Source organism: Terrapene carolina, unplaced genomic scaffold (assembly GCF_002925995.2).
Source record: "Terrapene carolina triunguis isolate 2854851 unplaced genomic scaffold, T_m_triunguis-2.0 Scaffold26, whole genome shotgun sequence".
NCBI classification, from domain to species: domain Eukaryota; kingdom Metazoa; phylum Chordata; order Testudines; family Emydidae; genus Terrapene; species Terrapene triunguis.
In genome coordinates, this window is record NW_020664377.1 from 4,822,397 (window position 1) to 4,831,978 (window position 9,582).

Consider the following 9,582-nt stretch of genomic DNA (forward strand, 5'->3'; position numbering starts at 1 on the left):
TCACCCAGGTTGGAAGGGAGAGTGTGAAAGTGCCATTCAGGATATGTCTACACAGCAATGTAAGCGTTGGCTCCTGGCTCAAGCCTAACCCCCATTGTGTCCACATACTAATGGTGTTAACCCAGTGCTCAAACCTAGGGTCCCAGAAGTCTGCAGGGCTGGAGGGTCTGAGCCCGTGTTAAGCAGGGACCTAAGGTCCGAGCCCTATTGGTTTCCTGTGTGTACGTGACCCCAGCTTGACTTGGGTCCTGGAAGTCCTCTGGATGTATCCCAGAGTTTCTTGGGGCAACTTCCTTAGTCATCTCTATGCCAACAATATGAGGTGCAGTCTATTTCAAACAGATGTCATGCTTCCCTTTGCAAAGGGCAGCAGGTCAGATCAGCGTTAACCTATCATCATCTGAACACTGGTCTTCAAACACACTATCAGAGAACCTGCAACATAGGCACTGACTATGGGAGTGCAGTGGGGCTCAAGCACACAAACACACACCCCAATACGGGGTACCCAGCACCCGCACAGACGGATTAATCTTTTGTGGGCTCTGACTCCTGAACCAAGGCTCTGCCCTGAGGCCCCCTCCCCTCAGCCTCTTCCCTTTAAGGTCCCGCCCACACTCCACCCCAAAGCCCCAGCGAGGGCAGGCGGGGGGTTCGGGAGCAAAGGCCAGAGAGCGGAGCAGGCACTAAGCAGCTGTCCTGCATGGAGGGCGAGCGGCAGAGCTCCCAGCTCAGCATGGCCCAGGGAGGGATGACCCCTAACACTCTGGCAGCTCCCCCTCCCTGCCGCGCAGCTGTTTAGTCCCTGCTCCGCTCTGTGGTTCCCATTGCCCGGACAGCGTGCACTGTCAGGGGGGTGAGTGGAAGCCAGCCCCAAAACCTCCATGCAGAGTCCTGCAGCGGTGGCTTCAGCTCTTCCTCAATGTTGCATAGAGCTTGCCCAGAGCGGGAGCAAAGCTGAGAGGCAGGAGTTGGCACCCAGCTGCCAGGATGTTGGGGGGTCATCCCTCCCCTGGCCGTGTTGAGCCGGGAGCTCTGGTGCTTCCCCACCCTGCAGGGCAGCCCCATGGTCCCAGGCCCCTCCTGCCCTCCTTGGAGCTGTGCACTGAGTGGTGAGTGGGAGCCAGCCTCAAAACCTCCCCACAGGCTCCTGGGCATTTCTTATCCCTGCCACCAAGGGTGCAGCAGGAGCAGGGATAAGGTATCCTCGGGGCCGATGCTAGAGCACACTGCACCGCAAGCCCTGGGGATGCTTGTCATTGCTCAGCTGCCAGGCTGGGGGTGTGAGAGTGTTTTTCTTCTGAAACCTACATTTTATGTCAAAATTCAAATACACTCTCACTGAACATGCCAATCTAAAAAATTAAGAATTGCAAAGTTTCATTTCAATAGTTTGACAGCCCTGAGGACTGATGTCCTGATTATCCTCAGAACCGGTGCACATGGGTATTTCCCTGCTATGTGACTCAGCCTAGAAGTGGAGAGCCCCGTTCTCAGATCAATGTATAAAGCCTCCTCACACTGCAGTCATTCTACTGAGACAGCCACCAGAGGAGCTACTTTTGCAGTTTCTGTACTCCTGTGCTCTTTATGGGCACCTGAGTCCCATCAATAGCACCCTCACAGTAGGAAACAGGATGGGCAGTAGAGTTTTCCACAGTGCAACACATTCATCAGGCTAGAGTGTCAACATAGGGCGGGAGAGAGGGGAGGGGTGCTAGACACTCTGGGATAGGATTACTTTCAGGGCCGGCTCCAGGCACCAGCGTAGGAAGCAGGTGCTTGGGGTAGCCAATTCAAAAGGGCGGCACTCCGTCTGGTATTGGGGCAGCACGTCTGGGTCTTCGGTGGCAGGTCCCTCATTCCCCCCCTTCCTCTTTGAGCTGCCACCGAAGAGGAAGAGAGGGAGGACCTGCCGCCGAACTCCCGCTGAAGAAGCGGCACGATTTAGCTACCGCCGAAATGCCGCCGCTCATCTTTTTTTTTTTTTTTTGCCACTTGGGGTGGCAGAAAAGCTGGAGCCAGCCCTGATTACTTTGACTCAGATCTGTGCACTGAAGTGTGGATACCAGAGCCTAGGTTTGAGCACAGGTCAGAAAATCCTTAACCTAGGGTTAAAACGGAGTGTAGATGCTCAAGCCCAGCGTTCTCTGATATGGGTCAGATGACTCAAGTCCCACTAACCCTAGGCTTACAGTGCTGTGTAGATATACAGTAACTTTTCAGCATTGCTGAAGTAGGGGGAAGTGGCTTATAAACGGCAGGATGTTTTAAGTACAACTCTACCTCAATATAACGTTGTCCTCGGGAGCCCAAAAATCTTACCGCGTTATATCGAACTTGCTTTGATCCACCGGAGTGCGCAGCCCCGCCCCCCTGGAGCACTGCTTTACTGCGTTATATCCAAATTCATGTTATATCGGTCGCATTATATCGAGGTAGCGGTGTATACACAAGTATTTTTTGCTAGAGCTGAAGTCACTCCACTCTCCTTCATAAGTAAGGCACCCAACTTGTTGTATTTGCTGGGAAGGAAATGGAATAAAATAGGAAACCTGGAGCTCAATCCCGCATCCACTGAAAGGAATGAGACCACTGACTTCAGTGAGTGAAAGGTCAGACCCCTGCTGTAGGGAAAAGCAGATGAAACTCCAGGTATTCTGAGTCACTGCTAAGGTTGGGTTGAGCCCGTATTTATACCCGACTGGTTGAAAAGCAGATAGCTATAGCTGACATATGTATTTAACAACAAAAAGTATTCATTATATAAGTGTATGTATTTTGATTGTCTGCTTCTATTCCAGTCTTTTGTTACTTGACATCTAAGATTGTAAACTCTTCAAAACAAAGCCTTGCACATTGTAGAAAAGGCTGGAATACAAATAAACCATCACTCAATCACATGCCGTACCCACACTTCTCTGCTGACCCCTGTCACCTTCTGCAGAAGTGAAGCTTTTTGAAGTTTCCGGCTGTGAACAAAAACTTCAAAAAAATGGAACTAACACAGGAATATCTTCACAAGTTTGGTTAGCTACACTAGCCATCGCTCTGAGAGGTGAGCGGCCTCCCTTCATCGCAACGGAATGTTAATTCTTAAATTCCATGACAATTAAAAGGCCAAATTTTTAAAAAAACAGTCCATATATGCAAAAAATATACATTTTCAAGTGCAAGTAGCGTGATTTTACATATACATGAGTTATTTGGGCAAGCAAAGGAGCAGACCAAAATAGCTGTTTACCTATGAAAACTAGCATGCAATCACAATAGCTTCACAAGCAAAAGCAGGCATAAACTGCAAGAGCATTTTGGATGCTTAAATGGACCCTTTTCTTTATTTAACTTTCCCCTAAATATCAACACTGTTAAATTGCTTATCTAATGGTAATATGCCATTAACAGACAGCTGTTTTGTTGGAGAAGTTTGGGAATATATATAGGTAGAAACTGAGTAGAGCACCATTCCTCCTCATCATCTGGCCCCATGGTGAGCTACTTGTACCCTCAGAACACGTGTAATGACAGTGAACAGGCCATTCTGTGCCTCAAGCCTTCCAAACCTTCGACAAGAACTAAAGAGAGAGAGAGAGAGAGAGAGCTTTTAAAACTCTAAAATGGACTGAAACAATTTATCCATTTAAAAACTCAGTATCTTAATTTTGCTTACTTGAAGTTCACCAGTGGCACGCACCCCCATCTGATACTGGGAGACCAGGCTCGGATAAATTAACCTGTCAGATTAAGTAAATCTCCAGGCAACCACTGTGAATTTCTCTTATAAGTAGTTGCACGGAGGCAGGAGTGCAGTTTTTATGCTTCCTGCTTATTAATTTTAGTTGTAGTAAGATACAAGTAAACAGAGCAGTAGTTTTATTGGAACAAATTGTTCATTTTTTCAGCTTGTGTATTATTAAAATTTAAAGACCTCCCTCTTGTAACTAACTGATTACCATGCTTTCAGAGAGTTCATATAGTCTTATCTTGGTGGCAAGTGTCACTCCTCGCATATCAGCACCAAAGGGATGCCATTATACAGCAATGTGTGAGAATTTCACCAGTATCAGAGATCCAGAGCATAGACAGTGTTCCCCCTTTTTCAGGCACCAGTCAAACCAAGCAAGTTGACAACTACTAAAAATGGACAAACAAGATTTTTATAAACAAATTCAAGAAGCAGAGCAATGTGCAGCAAGCATATTCTCTAAATCTACCCTCATTCCATTTGCTTTTGTTTGCGGGGTGTCCTAAGGCTATCTCCATTTCTTCCTACTTCACACCTCCTCCACTCACAGAGGTTCTTTTAACACACCACACCCTTCTAGAAAAAGAGGACTAAATGTAACTTCCTTAGTTCTTCAGAGAATTGACATTGACCTACAAAAGACAAGACCTTCTCCTCAGTTGCTACAAGCCCGGGAAGAGGGAAAGGGAGAGGGGCGAGGAATCAAATGAAAGACCCCTGTCCAACCTCATTAAAAACAAAACCCTACAACAGTGATACTCAGAGGCTCGAGTTCTGCAAGTGGCTCTTGAATGTGTCTCCGGCTGCCCTTTACAGCACATGGTACTTAAACAATGTGTGATTTAATTATTAACCAAGCTAAGTTATTAACCAATCAGGATGCTTTCAGTATGTTATTAACCAAATAAAATAATACTACTTGGTCAGTCAAAAACTAAATATTTCCCATCATACTGTTTAAATATGAATATATAGTATTATAGTAAATGAAACAATGCATTCGCACTACTGTGGCTCTTTTGGGTAATGTGGATTGCTAATTGGCTCCTCAACCACTGAGGGTCTGTGTATCACTGCCCTACAACTAGGCTGCAAATGCATTTTTTAAGGAGGAATCAGGCTTAAATTTGTTTTTTTTTTAACTAAGTGGAAAGCAATGTTTATTATTTTACCTTATTGTTTCAGTGCCCCAAATGTCAATATAGGGGAAAGCAACAGCTAGACTACAGCAGCTTTTCAGTTGAAGGAAACCTCTGTCCTGTAAGACTGTTCAGAAGGTGCCCCCTGCTGGCAGCTAACATGTTTGAAGATTCTCTTTATACTTCATAAAAACTAGCGGGAAAGCAATGAGACAAAGCCTCCGTCCTTACCCATAATTTCATTCTTCGAAATAAGCACAGGTTCCAGCTGTTGGGAATGAGAAAGGCCAAAGCTTCAAACTGCAGAGAAATTGGTATCACAAGCTCAGACCAGAGTGGATTTTTTTAACGACAGAACATGATAAGACATGTTCACATGGAACACTTTGCAACCCAGGCCTTGCATGTACCTGCATAACAGTGAATAATGTAGCACATCCTCCCCCAGCCCACTCTCCCAAAAAGTGTAACAGAAGTGTGTGGCAAGAGGATCAGTTAACCATATTCCATATCCACCAAACATATTTAGATATTTGAGCTGCTGGAGAAGCAATGCTAACATTGGACTAAACTGTTAATTTCAGTGATATAAATCAGCTCTCAAAACATTTTGGCTGCAGACTGAAAACAACATTGTCTGTGGACAAATTATTTTGTGTATAAAATGTGTGCCTGCAGGGAGAGGAGGAGGGAGACGGGGGAAGACTGAACATATGAACACACCTCTGAGTTCTGATGATAGTCACGTGCTCAATTGTACTTAGCATGCACCTTTGACCACCTCAGCTGCACTGTGCCCCCCTCTGACAGAAATAAGAAGCTTCTAGGCATCTTCAAACAGCCACCATTTCGCAGAGAGGGGAAAAAACCAATCCTGCCAGAGAGGTGTTTCCTTCTTCCTATTAATCCCCCACCCACAACACATGGACTTTCCCTCCAAACTTACACTTGGGTAAAAGCCAGGTTGGGTAATATTAAAGTCCTGCAATAGCAGCAGGTTTAAAACCTCACCTCACAACAAGAACCAGAAAGGGTTTTGTACTGTACTCATCACTGTGCAATCTGAGTGCCTCACAAGTAAATGAAAGATTCATTCTTTCGTGTTTGGTTCTTTCTCCCTTACCTCTCCTTGGTGCTGAAGGGATGTTTTAAAATGCATTTCTTGCTGAGGGCAAGCACAGTGACAAGTCTTGTCTTTGTGAAGGCAGTGAAGCTCATGTTCCTCCTGATCTCCCCAATGAATGCACTTCCACAACTGTGCGCCAGTCCTGAAAAAAGCTGTGTCCCCAGCACTCATGATTCCCTCTTTTTGTGGGTGGCTTCCTTATTCATAAGGGGCACAGCTGTCTTAAAAGGTCTTGTTGACTGACAGCTGGGTTCCCAAGTAAGAGTCCCAAGCTCATGAAAACTTAGAAAATTAGGACCGTGACCTTGATCCATTATTAAATGGGCTGCAGTACAGAAACCAGAACTCCAGGGTGATGTGTTCTCTTCCACCGCTGCTGCTTACTAGGTGCACTGTTGCATTCTATGCTAGTTGGAGTTTTAAGGGCTTGTATGTTTATTCCCAGGCATAGGGCATTGCAGCAATCCAACCTGGAGGTCACAAAGCCATAGATCACCATGGCCAGGATTGCAAATGTCCAAAGAGGGCATAGTTGAAAGAAAGTATTTCTGGAAGTCACTCTTATTTGGGTAGCTACATTCAGTGAATTAAGGACTGAAGAGCTGTGCATTGTCTTGATCTGTGGCCTAGTTCTTCAATGACTGGTAGTGATATAGGGCTAGCTATTTCTTCAAAATGTCTCCCTTTCTCAAAAAGATCACCTCTGTCTAGCCCAGAGAAAAGGAAACTTTATTCCAACAGAAAGGGAAGATTCCTGAATCTGCACTACAGCTACCTCCAATGGAACTGCACTCACTGGGAATTGCAAGTATGAAAAATCTTAACATGCAATAGCCTGTAAGATGAGAAGCTAAAGAGAAACCTTCACCCAGACCCTGGGAGATGTAGTGCCATAGAAGAGGTACACACACAGCCCTGTAGAAGATAGAACAACAGCTATCACAGACTGTAGGAGTTCTCACTAATCCTAGGAGTTCACTACCATCGACAGGCAAAGTACTGTATGTTTTGCAGTGCTGTTTATATACTATTCTTTTTTAATTCCTGCACATGTAAGGCAGGCACACATTTAAGAACGGTGCTTAAAAATTCCTTTTATACAGCCCCTTCTTCTAGAGCTTTCCCACTGACTCAACATTTAAAGATAGTTAGAACATTTCATACCCTCAATAAAGTTCAAACCCTGCCTTCTCCCCACTAAGATAACCCCATATCTGAAAAAATAAGTTGATTAATAAATAAAATTTACAAGCGAAACATATGGAAGCAGCCTTTATTTGTAGTCAGCTACATGAAAACAATGTCTTACACTTCTATTCTTGCTCCTTTGATAGCTGACAATTTCTGCACACACAAACCCAGCCTTGTAACAAATCATGAACAACATGAAGTTTACTAACCTCCACCCAAACAAACTTAATATAATTTGTATGTAGCTCTTGTTTTTAGCTTCCTGAGAATCTCCACAAGAAAGGATACTATTGAAGCTCACAGTTTTGACTATTAAGGTGATCAACGTGAAGTGCAAATGCTTGTGGTGCAATTTCAAAACCTCAGCTCAAGCTGGATATGTACTAGACAAAAATGTTTTGTATTTTTAAAAAAATGCTCTAATAGATAAAAAATCTCTTCCATAAGAGTACTTTTCTTTTCACATGAGCATTGATTAAACCATTTTTCAAACTGAACCATCTTTTTTACAAAGAAAAAGCATCTTCTTAAATCCCCACTGCTTTCCAGTCAAGGGCATAGATAGTATTTATGATACCTCAATGTGATATCACACAACCAGAGCACATCAGAATCTAAATGAAGCTCATTAGTTTAAAATTTACAAGAACCACCTTTAACTGAAACACCCACTATGATATATATATTCCCTGGAACATATCTCATACATGACATTTTTGTTAACTTTATGGACAGTGCTTTACTGTAGTATTACCACCACACACACAAAATTTCTGTAGCCACATCAAAACTAGTTTAGTTTTCTTAACAGCGACAGCAGGCCTAAAGCCTGGATAATAAAAGCACCAATAAGCAGAACAATGTATATTCATATCATTACATCACAGAGTAAACAAATTAGCAGACTATGTGCTGGCAAAAACACCCTCAAAATCCATGTTGTAACCTTTTAAGATCATCATCATAATAGGAACAAAAGAATTGGGACTCTTGAAAAACAACTTCATGTACATGTCTTAAAATTCCTGTTGATTAAAAAACACAGGGCAAAGGTATTTGGAACATGGTACTTGTATGTGAAAAGCTGGTGCCCACGGGGCACAAAGCTCTGTTATGTCGACATTATTTTTCTGTGAATAGAGAGAAAGACAGACAACTTGGAGCTGAAAGAGAATACAAGGAACAGAATGCTATGCTGGCCTATAAAGAAAAAAAGTTAATGAGGCAGGAAAAGAAATAAAAATAAGCGAATAGACAACATTTAGGAAAGAGATGGAAATGCTGAAGGTTGTTGGACTCTATGAATCACTAAAGGCTCCTTCAAATGCAAATATTCTATGATTAAAAGAGAGATGCAGGGAAAAGGGAAAAGAAAATAAGTGGACAACATTTAATTAATTTATACCTCATTCTTCTTACATTTGATTGTATTTCTACGGAAGGAGCGCTGTTAGTCTGGAAAGGGGAAGGTGGTAATAGCACTGGAGTCAGCCTGCTGCCCATTGCTAGGCAAATAACTACGTTCATGTGGAAGATATCTTTAAAATGTACAAGGCACTGTCGCTGATACTTTTTCCTTGTTTCAAGCCCTCTTTTAGATATAAAAGGCTTATTGTGCAGTTAAATTAGGAGAGATTCTTCAAAATGCTAGGGCATTTACAATAAGGTGTGTCCTGCTGCTGACACACAGATTTATTCATATTTGGAAAAAGCACACCTTTTAAAACAAAAAAAAAAAAGCCATGAAAAGAATATGGAAAGGAGGGCCATGCAACACAATGTTTTAATTAATGTTGAGTTAACCATGGGGCATAGAAATGACTGTTTCCATTGGCTACATCAAAGCTGATCCTGACTTTTACCTCAGGGACATAAGAAATGACTGCATATGCAGCAAACTATTGCAGCCTTGCTTGAAACACAAGTGTGTCCCTATGGTTCAGTCCTCTTAAATTTCTCTGTCCCCAGATCCCAGCAATCTCTCAATGCCAAAGTTCAGACTGACCCACCCAGAGAACTAAATACAATAGCTGTTTCAATGGAAGGCAGCTAGACTAGCCGGGGATGCATTTTAACATAGCTTTCCTCAGAAAGAACAGCAGTAACTTCACTCCCCACCTCTGAATGGCAGTCAATCCTACAGCAGCTGTATCTACTCCTTGCAACAGCAATTTAACTGGTGCATTTCAACCACACTATGCAGCCTCTGAAACAGAACTGTGAAATCTACAAAGCAATCCAGCCCTATGCTCAGTCCACTGCACCAGGCTGCTGCTCCAGATATTCTGATTCCACAGTATTCATGTCATTCTGTTTTCATGTGTGTCCCTAGTATTACTCGAAGGAATGGAGGGGTTTTTTGTTGTTGGAATAGTATGCTG